This window comes from Manacus candei, unplaced genomic scaffold (genome assembly GCF_025592945.1).
Source record: "Manacus candei isolate 608988 ecotype Guabito, Panama unplaced genomic scaffold, ASM2559294v1 h1tg000149l, whole genome shotgun sequence".
Classification (NCBI taxonomy): domain Eukaryota; kingdom Metazoa; phylum Chordata; class Aves; order Passeriformes; family Pipridae; genus Manacus; species Manacus candei.
In genome coordinates this window covers 395729-410571 of record NW_026138197.1, presented here as the reverse complement: position 1 = coordinate 410571, position 14843 = coordinate 395729, and the positions used below count along the sequence as shown (strand labels likewise).

General features: G+C 52.7%; 1 long non-coding RNA gene across 1 annotated transcript; it reads left to right on the top strand.

Moving 5' to 3' along the window:
• Positions 1-7490: 7490 nt before the first annotated feature.
• LOC127463065 (uncharacterized) lies at positions 7491-9448 on the top strand. The gene is made up of 3 exons (XR_007900653.1): positions 7491-7585; positions 8261-8496; positions 9174-9448. It is a non-coding gene; the product is annotated as an uncharacterized LOC127463065 (long non-coding RNA).
• Positions 9449-14843: the final 5395 nt, after the last annotated feature.

Genomic DNA, 14843 nt, shown 5'->3' with positions numbered 1-14843 from the left:
GCCCACTCCCGCCGGCCGCCCTCACAAGGCCCAGGCCGCCTCCTTGCCACAAGGCCCAGCAGGGCCGCCCTCACACCTGCCCCGCCCTGCCCTGCCCCGCCCGGCCCCACCCTGCCCCGTGGCCTCTGTCACACCCCACGCTGACGTGCTGAGCCTTCCACCAGCCATTGTGACGCCACAGGCGCCAGTCGGGCACGGCTTTGTTGGTGCCCGCAGCCGGCGCCCAGAGCTGCTGTAGCCTCTCGGGGAGCAGCAGCACATCCCGCTCGGGGAGCATTGCGCGCCTGCATCGCCGTCTTGGCAGCTGCAGGCCACGACCACTGCGCAGGGCGACCTCGTCTGCCTTGTGCTTTCTACCCTGTGCCCGTCCTTATTGTCGTCCTTGTCCCCTTTGTCACCCTCCCCCTAAACCTCCCCCTCGTCCCAATTCCTCATCCCCACTTGGCTCCCGGCAGCCCGCCGGGGGCTTCTTGCACTCCTGCTGCTGGGAGCTGCAAGCAGGGCCATGCCGTGGCTTCTGAGCAAGGAGCGGCGGCAGTCGCCCTCCAGCAGCCCCAGTGGGCAGCCCTGGGCTGCCACCAGCTCCAGCAGCGCCTCCCAGCTCCGGGAGCAGGGGCTGGGCAGGCTGCACCGCGCGGCCGCCCGCGGTGACCTGGGCTGGCTGAGGCGCTGGCGCTGGTACGTCAAGGTAGTCGGCATCGACAGGCGAGACCAGGAGATGCGGTGAGTTCTGGGCCACGCTGATGGCACAGCTTGGCTGCTCCTGAGCCAAGCTGCAGTTGTCCTCGGCAGCCCTCTCTTAGGGACAAGGCTTGAAAAGTGACATTTGCCCTGTCAGCTGGGAGAGGGAACTCTTGAGCTTTTCACTGCTCGGAGCTGCCGGCCGGGCTCCAGTGCTGTTGGAAAGGCGTGTTGCCCACCTGCCGCTTGGCCGTGGTCTCTCTGCAGGGCTGTTCTGCAGCTGCTCAGCCCTCACCTGTTCTCTTCTGCCCTCTGGCTCATCAGGGCAGGCTTGCAGCAGCAGCAGCAGCAGCAGCAGCAGCAGCACCAGAGTGCGAGCAGGGTCCCCAGGGTGCTGGGTAGAGACACAGCTTGGGCTCGTCCTTTGTCTGTCTGGGTTAAGAGTGTCTGTTTAATTTTTAGGACACCTCTGCATCTGGCTTCGGCCAATGGCCATGCAGATGTCGTGAGATATCTGCTAAGAAAGAACAGCCAGCCCAACCTCGCTGACAGCTTCAAGAGAACGGCCCTGATGAAGGTGTGTGCAATGCCTTCTGAGCTTGGAGGTGGGGCTTAGTGCTGGGGTGTTAAAGGGGAGGTGTCTGGCAGGATTCCTTGCAGGGCAGGGCCATAGAAACACGCCTATTGCAATGGGCACGGCACAGCCTCTGTTAGCTAATCTTTGCAGATGGTCTTCTGTGGCAGCATTCAGGAGCTGAGGCAGTTGTGGGAGAGGGGGATGGATGTAAAAGTTGGAAGCCTTTCCCTTTTGGTGTGTTGTTGCCAGGCAGTCCAGCAGGAGCAGGAAGAATGTGTTGCTGTTCTGCTGGAACACGGTGCCGACCCCAATCTGGCAGACGCGGACGGCAACACTGCCCTTCACCTGGCTGTCCTCACTAAAAACACAACTGTAGCAGGGCTGTTAGTGGAGCATCATGCCAAGAATGATGCTCAGAACCAGGTAACCTTGGCATGTGGCTAAAGCTGCTCTTTCCAAGAGCAGCAGAGCTTGTCTGTGTCTTTCTAATGGGGATTCTTTCTCCTTTTAGTGGGGATTTACCCCCTTGAAACTTGCAGCCTTGCAACAGCACGAGGAGATTGTGGAGTGCCTTGTGAGCAAAGCAGCTGACAGGCACGCTCAAGGCCAGGGGGAAAGGTGAGGGCTTTGTCAAAAGAGCACCCGGGTGTTCTGGGTAGTCTGCAAGTGTGACCCAGACGAGGGGCGTGGCAATGAGCTGGGAAAAAGAAGGAGGAGCCCCGTGGAAGCAGTTCCCCGTGGGACTGGTAAATGCAGGTCTCTGCACTTGGCTGCTCTGGTAGCTTTGGGGCTCTCACCCTTTGCCCCCTGAGGTCTGCAAGAAAGCCTTGTCTGTGGTGCCCTTCCCCCCCCCAGAGCCAGAGCCATGGGGAAACTTGCCAGTAGCTCAGCAGCGTGGCTGCTCTGCAGGCCAGGGGGGTTTGAGGTACGGCAGAGTTGGTGCGTGAAGTGCTCTGAAGGGAAGCGCTGGGGGAAAGAGAAGCAACACTGTGCCAGGGGACACGAGGGGCTCCGAGCGCACCGAAGGAGAAAACTTGCTGCCATGGAGATGGTCAGGGGGTGGAAGGGCTTGCCCCGGGAGTTTGTGCAGCCGCATCGGTGGGGCCTTTGAAGAGCAGTGCAAGGAGCCCTGAAGAGCACGGCCTGAGCTGGTAGTTGAGGCTGCTTCAGGGAGGCCCCTTGTAAGAGAAATTCTCCAGTGCTTGCATGGACTTGGCTTTGCTTTCCCGGAGCTTGTAGGAAAGGGGGGAAGAGGTCTTCTGGGAGGAAGCAGGGGAAAAATGATGCAGGATCAGACATGTTTCCGATGAACTTTTGGATGCTTTAGGACTGCTCTTGTGGTTCCTGGAAGCCATGAGGCTCACCTGGAGGAAGATAATCTGCGCTTGCAGGAGGAGTTGGACAGGGCTGACGCGGAGGTATGGAAAGCCTGTCCCCACAGGGATAAACCTGGGGGTGCTTGTTGCTTCCTCTCCATCACAAAAAGGGACAAACCAGTATTCTGGGAGCCACTCTGACAGAGACCTAAGGAAGCGGCAGTTCCATCAGGCTTTGATCTGCCTCTGTCCCTCCGGCCCCCTGCCCCACAACCCGCCATGCTGAGGCAGAGCTGCCTCTCCTTAGGGTTTCACTCCTTACCGCTCAGGGGGGCTGGGGTTCCTCTCTTTCTGCTCCATTGGAGGTCTTCCTGCTTTAAGAAGACTCCCCACGCAGCCCTGGCTCCATTCTCGACTCCAGGGCAGGTCTGTGGAGCAGTTCACCTGGCTGCCTTTGCTGAAATGGCAGTTATCAGCTCGTCAGTGATGCCACCCTTCCTGACCCCCCCCCCACTGCAGCAGAACTGCCTCTCCTCAGGCATCCACTGCTTCCTGCTCAGGGGCTGCTGGGCGCCTCTCTCTGCACTACAGTGCGGGTCTTTCCCACTGAAGAAAACTCCCCGTGCTGCCCTGGTGCAATCCTGGGCTCCAGAGCACGTGTGCCAGAGCACTTGGCCTCTGCCACTTGCCAGACGCCTTCCTTTAGGAAGATGAATTATTTCACTGGTCTTTTCCTGGAGTAGCAAGCAAGGGAATACAGGAAGTGTCCCAGGTGACCAAAAAGGACGGAGGGGCAGTGTCGGTGCTTAGAAGCGTGCTGTAGGAAAGCAGTGGAGGGATAGGAGAGGCTGCTGTAAAAGAGGACAAAGGCCTACAGTTTGTGTTCATGGGGCAGTAGAAGTGAAGCTTTGAAGGGACTTGAGTGGATTGCAGTTCTTTGGGCAGAGGGGATGCACACAGACATGCAGCACCTGAGTTCTTCAGCAGCAACTGGCTCCTCTCTGGAAAAACTCCCCTGACAACTGTGGATTCTTCCCGTGATTTTACAGCTGCGGGAGGAGGAAGAAAAGCATCTTCAGTCTGAGCATCGCGTTTGTGACTTGAAGACTGCCTTGGATGCCAAGGGAAGAGAAGCAATAACATCTTCCCAGAAACTGCAGGACCTCCCGTTGGCATCTTGCGAGACTAACATGACTGTAAAACAACTGGAAGAAGAGGCGCAAGAGTAAGAGAGGAACCCAGTGAAGCGAGGGCTCTGTGGCTTTGGGGGATTGGGTGGAAACAAGGGGAGAGTCAGTGGGATTTGGAAGGACACTTCTGCTGTGGCTTCTGTTCCTTAGCACAGTTTGTCTGGCATTGGATTTTCTGGTAATAAGAGCTGTATTTCTTCTTAAGCTTTGCAAGTGAAAAGAGCAGATTGGAAGGCACTGTCCAGCAGCCAAGCGATGGCGTTGAAGCCCTTCCGAGAGCCCTGCAAGCCTCTGCCTCAGTAAGCTGGTGCTAAATTTGCCTTTTTGTGACTCTTGAGCCTAGTTACCTATTTGTGTGGGGAAAGTGTCAGATGAAGTTTTCCTGGAGAGCCTAGGGGAGCTCAGTTTCTGCCTTCTCCTCAGTAGAGGCTGCTCAGAAAGCAGCCTGGTCCTTTTGCCAGCTGCTACAAAAGCCGCGAGGGTATTTGCTGTGCTGGACACTGGAGGAATTCTTAGATTCTAAATGAGGAGTTTCATCCTGAGCTCCAAGGGAGCCGGAAGTATTGCTGCCAGGAGTGTCTCCCAAATTCTTAAGCAGGTCTAAAGTTTCTTCTTTCTGTCGGGGAATCTTTCAAGTGTTTTCTAGGCTGGTTTCCAGTAGAGGAGAGATACAGTTGCGATGGCCACCCCCTTGAGAAGTTTTCCCAGAATTCACTGCCTTTAGATGCCGCTGAGTTTCCTTTCCTGTTTTTTTTGTCCTGTGTGCAGGGTGGTGAACTTTCCCAGCAGCTGGACATGGAGCCTAGAAGAGGCATGCTGCTCGAGGCTCAAAAGCAGGCTTTGCAAGGAGAGCTGTCCAGTCTGCGTGGGAAGTGTGAAAACCTGGAGAAGAGCAAATGTCAGCTGCAAGAAGAGGTGGCAGAACTCGCTCATCATTTGGAGACTTTGGTGCTGGATGGCAGCCAAAGAGAAGAATGTAGAAGAGAGGTGGAGGAACGAGCTGACCAGGAAAGAAGTCAAAAGCTACAAGAGGTCAGCCTCGTTTTGCAAGTAAGTGAATTTCTCCCCAGCGTCCACAGGCGCTACGTAAACTTCTGTTGTGGCCATGGGTTTTGGTGTTTTTCTTTTGCTCCTGTATTCTGTGGGTTAGCTTCTGTCTTTGCTGAAGGCAGTGGCAGAAGGCAATCTGGTTGGGCAGGAGTGCTGTCGTGGGTGTGTCACGTGCCGGCAGGTCCCTGAATGCAAAGGCTGCCCAAGGCAGATTGACACTTTGCAGTGCTTGGGGGGGATCTCTGTGGGCTGCTCTGCTTCTCACTGCTCATCCTTGAATGAGTTTTGCAACTTGCAGCTGTCATGGCCAGACCTAGAGGTGCTGCTTTGTCTTTGTAGGGGGGGAAGGTGCTTCCGCAAAGGAGTCACTTAAATGACAGGGGTGGGGGTGAGGGGGTGGACGTGCTGCTGGGAGTGAGGAGGCAGAGCCGCCTCTCTGAGTAAGGCTGGGCCCTTGAAAGTGGGTGCGTGCAATTTTGTGCTGGGCAGAGCTCTCTTTTTCTTGTGGTGGTTGAAGGTGCACTGTCTCCTTCAGGCACAGGCCCGATTAGGACAAATCAGAGACAGTCATTGTGATTCCGTGAGAATCCAGTTGGAAGACAGAATTAGAGGCCTCGAAAGTGAATTGGACAGGGTAAAAAGAACCCAACAAGAGAGTGCTTCTCGTAAAGAAGCAACGCAGGCAGAAATGACACTGTACAAAGAGCTGTATCTGGAGGAAGTGAAAACCAGAAGATGCCTAGCCAAGAAAGTGGAAAGGTAAGTCCCTGCTTTTTTTGGAGTGGTAATAAGAGAGTCCTTTTTCTTCCTGCATTTTCCTTGGAAATCCATCTTCTCCATCTGGCCAGCATTATTGCCCTCCACTGGCCAGCAGGGTCTGCTGGAGTTGCCAAGACATTCTCCTTGATATTTGAAAAGTCGTGGCAGTCAGGCGAAGTCCCAGGTGATGGGAAAAAGGGAAACTCACTGTGCCCATCTTTGAAAGGGGTGGAAAGGAGGGCCCTGGGAACTGCCGAGTCCAGAGGAGGCCAGCAAGGTGGTTAAAAAGATGGAGCAGCTCTCCTCTGAGGAAAGGCTGGGCCAATTGCAATACTTCAGCCTGCAAAAGAGGAGGCTTTGGGGGGACCTACTGGTGGCCTTTGGGTGTGTGAAGGGAGCCTACAAGAAGGATGAAGAGAGTGCATTTCAAAGAGCATGTGGGGAGAGGACAAGGGGGAATGGCTTCAAATGGCAAGAGAGTAGGTTTAGATTTGATCCTAGGAAGAGATTGGTCCCTGTGAGGGTGGTGAGGACCTGCAACAGGTTGCCCAGAGAAGCTGTGGATGCCCCATGGCCGGAAGTGTTCAAGGCCAGGTTGGATGGGGTTGTGAACAAGCTGGTCTGGTGGAAGGTGTCCCTGGCCACAGCAGGAGGCTTGGAACGAGATGATCTTTAAGGTCCCTGCCAAGCCAAGCCATTCTAGGCTTGGATGCTGTCTGTGGCGTTTCTGTGAGACTGTGGGGGAAAGGCTGGTTGTTCCTGTGTTTCATGGTTTTCTTAACTAATTTGCTGTGCAGGTTGGAAAAGCTTCTGAGGCTAGAGAGGAGGAAAGTCAGGCTTAATGAAGAGAAAGAAAGCCAGTCCCAGCTGGAGGAAATGAAGAAGAGTTATTCTGAAAAGGTCAAGGAAGTTGACAGATTACGAAGAGAGGTGAGCCTTGCTCTGGGTGGGGCTTTTTGGTTGTTCCTTCTTTTGAAAGCTGGGAGATGCTTTCCCTCTATTTCTTGTCCTGTTGATGATTTTTTTCCCTTGTCTGCATTTTGGGTGTGATGGGCTTTTCTTAATGCTCCTTCTGCTGTTGCAGTGGGAGATGACTCTAAGTAATGCAGAGGTAGTTCTCCTTCTGGGGAAAGATGCAAATGTTAAGGACAAAGCAGTAGGTGTAAGGGCTGATGGAGGCCAGGCTGTCCTGCAGAGGAAGGGCGAGGCGAGAGTGGCAGCCAGCCTGGCAGGGTGTGTGAGCTGAGGGGCCAGGGAGCCGTGCCACAGGCCCTGAGCAGGAAGAGCAGAACAGGCCCCCTGACAGTGAGCGGGGTCAGCCAAGAGTGCAGATCCCCCGGCTGGGCCTGAGGGATGGGCAGGTCCTTGCAGGACATCATGTGCATGGGCTGAGAGCAGTGGGGCCCAGCTGAGGCCTGGCTGCAGCTTGAGGGAGGCTGTGACAGCGTCCTCTGGGTGTGACAGATGAATTGCAGTGATTCCTTTGGAGTGCAGAAGCTTGGAGCATTTTTGCAAGAGGAACTGGGAAAGGATGGGAAGCTGAGGAATCCTATGAGAAATGATGGGAAAGCTGTTCTTGCTGGAAAAGAAGAGGCTGGTTGGACTTTGTTTCTAGTCCTGAGGCAGCAGATGATGAATATAGTCTCCCTGGCCGCCCCCTTTTGAGGTTTTCCCAGAATTCACTGCCTTTCCATCCCGCCGAGTTCCTGTTTTTTTCTTTCTGCCTGCAGGTTGCTGAACTTTCCCAGCAGCTGGACAGGGAATGTCAAAAGTGCACGCAGCTGGAAGCCAAAAATCAAGATTTGCAAGACGAGCTGTCTAGCCTGCGTGGGAAGTGCGAGAAGCTGGAGATGGACAAATGCCAGCTGCAAGAAGAGCTGGCAAAACTCCGGCATCATTTGGAGACTGACTTGGTGGATCGCAGCCAACTCGAACAATGGAAAAAAGAGGTGGAAGAGCAAGCCGACCGGGAACTCAGACAAAAACTCCAGGAAGTCAATGAGTTTTTGCAAGTAAGTGAATTTCTCCCCAGCGTCCACAGGCGCTACGTAAACTTCTGTTGTGGCCACGGGTTTTGGTGTTTTTCTTTTGCTCCTGTATTCTGTGGGTTAGCTTCTGTCTTTGCTGAAGGCAGTGGCAGAAGGCAATCTGGTTGGGCAGGAGTGCTGTCGTGGGTGTGTCACGTGCCGGCAGGTCCCTGAATGCAAAGGCTGCCCAAGGCAGATTGGCACGTTGCAGTGCTTGGGGGGGATCTCTGTGGGCTGCTCTGCTTCTCGCTGCTCATCCTTGAATGGGTTTTGCAACTTGCAGCTGTCATGGCCAGACCTAGAGGTGCTGCTTTGTCCTTGTAGGGGGGGAAGGTGCTCTGCAAAGGAGTCACTTAAATGACAGGGGTGGGGGATGCTCTTCTTGTCTTTGAAGAATCCTTTTCGCTGTGCTCTGTCCTACAGATACAGTGTGTCTTCCTTAGTAGCTTTGAATAAGAGTGCTAGTTTGGTCTTCTTTCCCACTGCAAAGAATTGTTTGCCTTGGTAGCTGCTGGGTTCTGCCTTGGTTGCTGCTGGGAGTGAGGAGGCAGAGCCACCTCTCTGTGCAGAGCTGGGCCCTTGAAAGTGGGTGTGTGCAATTTTGTGCTGGGCAGAGCTCTCTTTTTCTTGTGGTGGTTGAAGGTGCACTGTCTCCTTCAGGCACAGGCAGCCCACCAGGACACATTAGAAAAAATCCGAAGCAGTCATCTGGACTCCCTGAAAAACCAGTTAGAAGAGAGAATTAGAGATCTTGACCGTGCACTGGGAAGGATAAGAAGCAACCAAGCAGAAAGACCTTTTCAAAAAGAATCCACCCAGGCAGAAGTGGAAAAGTATAAAGAACTGTATGTGGTGGAAGCAAAAAGCAGAAAAAGCCTAGCCAAGAGACTGGAAAGGTAAGTCCCTGCTTTTTTGGACTGGTACTAAGAGACTCCTTTTTCCTCGTGCATTTTCCTTCTTAAATCCCTTTTCTACATCTGGCCAGCGTCAGGTGTGAAAGCAGAACGTGGCATCTTTGTGGGGAAAGTTCCTTAAGACCTTGCCTTCCTCAGACCTGTCTTCCTTTCTCCTTAGAGTTCCAGCAGTAACAGCACAGTAGCGCCACTCTGGCATTGCTGGTGTCTTTTTCAAGTTGCTGTTGTTTTAGCAGGCAGTCTTTTTGCCAGTCTCTAATCTCCTCATCCTGTGGGGGAGAGAAAAGACGAATCTTGTACCCTTTCCTGTTTGAATGAGGAGAGGCCTCTGGGAGAAGAGAGTTGGATTCTGTGAATCCAAACTAAGGCGGCTCTTGTTTGGCTTGGGTTTTGGCAGCGGGTCTGAGGGTTGAGCTTTCCTTGAGAAGGCCAGGGTAGGCCAGAGTTCTTCTGGAGGTGACACTGTCTGCTCCTTGCACTTGGTGTGATTTCTTAGAAACAGGCCCTGTGAACAAGCTCCGATCAAAGGATGTGCTGGTTTTGGACGGTCTTCATGCCCTTGGCTTTTAGAAGTGGGGTAATAGTGAAGGCCGTGGAGGGTAACTTTGCGAAAGCCTTCCTGCCAAAGCTGACTCTGTGTGTGCTTGTGAATGTTTCAGAGCTAATGAGAGACTTGCAGAGGCCAACACCAAGCTCCTTTGGGAGCGCCACAGAAGCAGATCTGCAGTCCCAAGCAGCGCCGTCATCGGACACCTGGCTGCAAGTCCACTTCTGGATTCAAGTGGCCTGGGACGTCTTGGCATCGGTTTGGGACCGAGCAGAAGCCTGGGTCTCAGGCATCTGTGGTAAAGTGGAAGACTTCTGGTCATCAGGTTTGTCCAAATTTTCCAGAGTGGTCCAAGGCCCAAAAATACGGAACTGGAAGCAATGAGCTGTGGAACTCCATTCTTTGACAAGAGAAACCGTGGGAAAGAGCACTGTGGCGCAGGAACCTCCCCCCTAAGTTCTCCACTAAATTGACACATAGGGTGTGTGTGACCTATTTGAAATGGCTGATGTCACCGTGAGTGCCAAATGCCACCAGACATCTGTGAGACACCTTTTTCTTCATCAGTGATCTTCGTTCTAGCAGTTTCTTCCCTGGACCTTGCTTTAATCTGTTACTCTGGATAGGAGGCCTTTGCTGGTGTAGTTCCTGCTACGTCTTCCTCCATGAAACAGCAGAGCTCCCTACTCCTTGGGAAGTCTTCACGGCCTTCTAATTTTGCAGCAATGCTGCAAGCTCTGCAATAGCGCTGGTCCGAGTATGCCCTGTAGTCAGCAGTCAGTGTGATAGCACATCCCTGCCAGACTGCAGAGCATGATAGCAGGAGACGTGGAAACCACGCGCCAGGAGTTGTAATCAGCGGGACAGGCGCGTAGCATGGGATTGAGGCATGGGCAAGCAGGAGGCTTGGAAGCGGATGATCTTTAAGGTCCCTTTAAGGTCCCCTTTTGGGGTTTTCCCGGAATTCACTGCCTTTCCATCCCGCTGAGTTCTTTTTTTGTTCTTTCTGTCTGCAGGTTGCTGAACTTTCCCAGCAGCTGGAGAGGGAATGTCAAAAGCGCACGCAGCTGGAAGCCACAAGTCAGGGTTTGCAAGACGAGCTGTCTAGCCTGCGTGGGAAGTGGGAAAACCTGGAGAAGAACAAATGCCAACTGCAAGAAGAGCTGGCAAAGCTCCAGCCTCATTTGGAGACCAGTGTGGTGGATGGCAGCCAGATCATGGCTAGGCTTGGCCAAGGAAGATTTGGAAGGGCTCTCCCCACATTTGCTACAAGCGCGCTGGTGGCTAAAGAGGCCAATGCGAGAGAGACCAGATGGGTTGCAAAAGGCACAGCAGAAAGACTCCTTGGATGGGATCGGCAAGACACGATTCTTTCTGCGTTGTCTTCTCTCTTCGATGGTGATCCTGCGTGCGTTCTCAAAGGAAGCAGCAGCGTTAGAGACAGTGTGTCTGCAGACCTCTCGATTGGAGGCCAGAGTAGACCAGCGCTGGAGACCAATGTGGCCAAGGCTGAGATGTTGCTTCAGGGAGTCCTCGTGTCTCCTTTTGCGGGCTCCTCTCTTGCGGCAGCCAGTGGCAAGTTTGCCATAGATCACGATCTTAGGGAGGCGGTAGTCCTCCATCCTGGAGACGTGCCCTGCCCAACGCAGCTGTGTTCTCAGCAACATGGCCTCAATGCTGGTAATTGCTGCCTGTTGTAGAACAGACGTATTAGTTCCGTAATCTGAGCAGCGGATGTTTAGGATTGTACGGAGACAGCGTTGATGGAAGCGTTCGAGGAGTCGCAGGTGGTGGCGGTAAATGAGCCATGATTCGGACCCGTCTGAGAGAGTAGACAGCACTATGGCTCTGTAAACCCTGATCTTTGTACTTTTCTTCAGGTGTTTATTTACAAGGACTCCCCGAAACAACCTCTCAGCCTTGGCCATATTGATCAACATAACTGGTCTACTCTGGCCTCCAATCGGGAGGTCTGGAGACACACTGTCTTTAACGCTGCTGATGCTTTTGAGAAAGCAGGCAGGATCACTCTTGAGGAGAAAAGACAACGCAGAAAGAATCGTGCCTTGCAGAATATATCTCCTAAGGAGTCTTTCTGCTGTGCCTTTTGCAACCGGCCGTGTCTATCTCGTGTTGGCCTTTTTAGCCACCAACGCGCTTGTAACAGACGTGGGTAGATCCCTTCCCAAATCTTCGTTAGCTAAACCTGGCCATGATGATGATGATGATGATTATTTCACCAGACTCTTTTATGGAGTCTTCCGAAAGCTCTCGATGCCTTTGGTAACCTGTTGTGTCCCCTAGTAGGGGCAGTAGCCAGTTCATTCTTCACGGGTTGTTGTGTAATGGACTGAATTGCTGAGTCTTGACCTACACGGTTGGTCCTGAAAAGAGTCTGAAAGTGTTCAGAGCATCGATTTAGAACGGTGGTTTCATCTGTGAGAAGCATTTGACCATCTGCGCTGAGTAGAGGGCTTTGGGCCTGGTCTGTCAGTCCATCTGCTGTTTTCAAGGCCTCCTAGAATCCTCTGTGATCACCCGTATCTGCGCATAATTGAATTTTTCCTGCTAGATTGATCCACCCCTTGTTTTGGATGTCACGAGCAAGGTGTGCTCGGTGGGCAGTTCTCTTTTTCCTCCACAAATCCTGGATCTCTTGATTGTTTTCATCCAAGCAGCCCTTGTTCTTCTTGAAGGAGAAGCCTAAGGATTCTTCAGAGGACTGCAGGATGCTATTTTCCATAGGTTGCCCAAATGATTCAGGAGAGGGATCTATGGAATGATCCTGGAGCCTAGTTTGAAGGTTTGCCTGAAAGCTGTCTCTCCCTTTAGCTGATTGAAGATCTTTAACTTGGAATCTCCTGCTCGGAATACCGGCCCTTTTAGGTTTGAACTTAAGGTTGAAGTGAAGTTTACAGCCAAACAGAACACTAGAAAAGGGATGTGGAAGCACGAGCCGAGCAGGAAATAAGACCAAAACTACAAGTCTGGTTCTCTACTCAACTGGGCTGGAACATCTTGTCAACAATTTGAGTCTGAACGATCTCAGTCTGTGAGGAGGCTCTTGGCTCCCGCTAGGTGTTCTTATGCCAACTTGGTCTTGAATAAACTGAAGAGTCTAGTAGGTGTCCTTGTTTTCTTCTGTTGCCCCTGCCGGCTTTGCTTCTGCCATTCCCCGATCCCAAGGCTGTCCCCTCTTCTTCCCTCTGCTTGCCTCTGGGACAGGTGGGGACCTGTCCAGCTTGGGCAGAAAGGGCCTGGCTGCCAGAACTGTCCCGACATTTGAGGAGAACTGCTGCGTTTGGTGACAGAATTGGAGCTCTTTGGACTGTGGTGGTTTGGGCTAGGCCTTCCTTGGTGACCAGTTTGTAACCAAGGAAGGGTCCAGATTTACCCAGTATTCCCTACAATTTTTACATAAGCCAGATTATAAGAAGAAAGGAGGAGAGGCCTTCATTCTCTTTCCTTCCGGCGACTTGGAGGTGCAGGTTCCCTGCTGTTGAGTCTGCCGTGTTGGGGAGCGAGGCCTGGTTAGGCCTTGTCGACCTTGGGAGACAGAGGTTGCCGGCGATCGTTCCGGAGCGACCCTCGGTTGTCCCAGGAGAGTAGTGAGCTATTTCTTTGCTAACTCTTTTAGTGGATAGATATTGGGCTGCTAATTGGGATATTTATATATATATATAATATTTTGGTTTTGTTCCTTTTCCCTTCCCCCTTCCCTTTCCCTTATTTTTAATTGTATATAAGTGTAAATATATTTATATATCTCACTTTGGTTCTCTCTCTCTTGTTTCGGGTTTTCTTTCGATTTTTTTTCTCCCTCTTCTCCCTGAGGTTTGAGGGGGGGGGGAACTCTGGTGGTAAGGTTTGGAGACTTGGCAGAGAGCCAGCTTCAAACCATATCAGGACCTAGGTGGGAGGGATGAGGAGAGTCCTATTTTTGAAGGTTTATTAAGGCTTTCTTCCCGGGCCGGGAGTTAAGACTTCTCTCTCTGCCCTTGGTCTGAGTGCAAATCAGTGCGGCAGACAATTTCAAGGCTGGAAGAGAAGCCAGGCCTGAAGGCCGAGCCAGAGCTCTCCTCTGCTCCCTTCAGCTCTGCTCACAGCTGCATCTTCAGCCCGTCCCAGAGGCCAGGCAAATGCGTCCCCTTCCTCCGTGAAGGCTTGAAGCACAGTGGTGTTAAGATCCTGGCCTACAGGTGAGCTATTGCTTCTACTGGGTTGCCAGAGTCTTCCAGTGCTTTCGAGCCCTCCTCTTTGTGTTCTGGGCAGAAGACAATGGGTGAGCTTGTGGTAGGCATAAAACACAGGCAACTCCTTGATCCTGTGGGAAGCGGATGGGTTTGTAGCCCGCTGTAAGAGGGAAAGTTGGGAAGGATGCTGAAACTGAAACCATACACCGTTGAAATCTCAACCCAAACAATCTTTATTCCCAAGAGGTGGCCAACAAAAGGAAAAAACCCCAAGAGAGAGGAAGGAGGAGAAAAATAAGCCCTCGGTACGACTCCCCCAGTTGCCCAGGTGTTGCTTCTGAAGTCATCTTCCCGACCCAGAAGGCCTGGAATTGCCCAGAGCAGAAGCTGCATTCTGGGAGAGTCGGCAGGCTCACAAGATAGCCGGCGCGCCCGCCAAAGGCAACGTTGTCCTTTGATGTGAAGTTTGCGTCTGCCGAGCACGAGCCATCCGCTTTTTATCCAATTGATTGGCGATGTCCACCTGGGCAGGTGTGGTCAGCACCGCCCAGCCAGAGGCCTTCAGTCCCTCCCAACGTTCTGGAAGCGGTGCCCCTTCTGCGCACGCGTGTGTCCTTTGGAATCCCCCCCGTGCTTGCGCGCTGTACTTCAGGGGGTGTTTTCTAAATGAGTCTGGGGGCGTACTCCATCACCCTCCTGTTCCCTTTTTTCTTCAAATGCCCTTGGAAGGTGATCAGGCAATAATAAGACACCAATTAATTGTAGTTTGTCCAAAACGCTTCCTTCAAGGACGAAGTTGCCGTTTCTCAGTGCTTGTTTTCTCCTAAGTTGGCAGGAAAAGGATAGACCCTCCCAGGCGGCTGGGCCAAAGAGAGACCAAAAGTATCGACATCTAATTAAGCCCCGATACACCCGCAAAGAAAAAGGGAAATTTCTTCAGCCCGCTTGCGGTCCATTGTAGCGTCCCTCCCCTGAGCAAGCTGGTGCAGAAGTTGTGGGCCTTCACTTGGTGTTGTCATTGGGACCAAGTGGGACAAGATGTGTTTGAAAGTTCCTTACTGCCCTGCTGTGTGCTGCCTGTTGGCTGGTGGAGCATCAGCAGAGCAGAAACTGACTGTTGGCATCTGGCAAAGCAGCAGGTGAGAGCAGTTGCGAGGGGAGGAGGGGGGGGCGAGGTGTCTGTTCTTCAAGAGGGACAATGTCAGGGTTGAAAACAAGTCTGTGGGAAGGCAGACAGAGCTAAACAAGTCCCTGTAAGTCTGTAAATGCTGAATCATCATGGTGTGATGCAGGGCAGCCAATTGTGATATATGTTTCTGAAAAAACACCAATGGTATTTTAACATGTATGTTATGCCCAGGGCTATAAGAGTCAGTGTTCTGTTCCAATAAAGGTTCTTTCCTCTCCTGTCTTGTTGCTAGGAAGTAGACTGTCTGCGTATTTTCTTTTATTGACCGCCACAACAATAACAGGACAAGAGAAAGGAGTTGGGGAATTGTCCTGGAAGTCTGGTCTGGTGGGCTTGGAGCACTGGGTGGGCATTTCTTGAGAGCTGTGGTGGTCCCCGCCTGCTTGGGCTGGGATGTCAC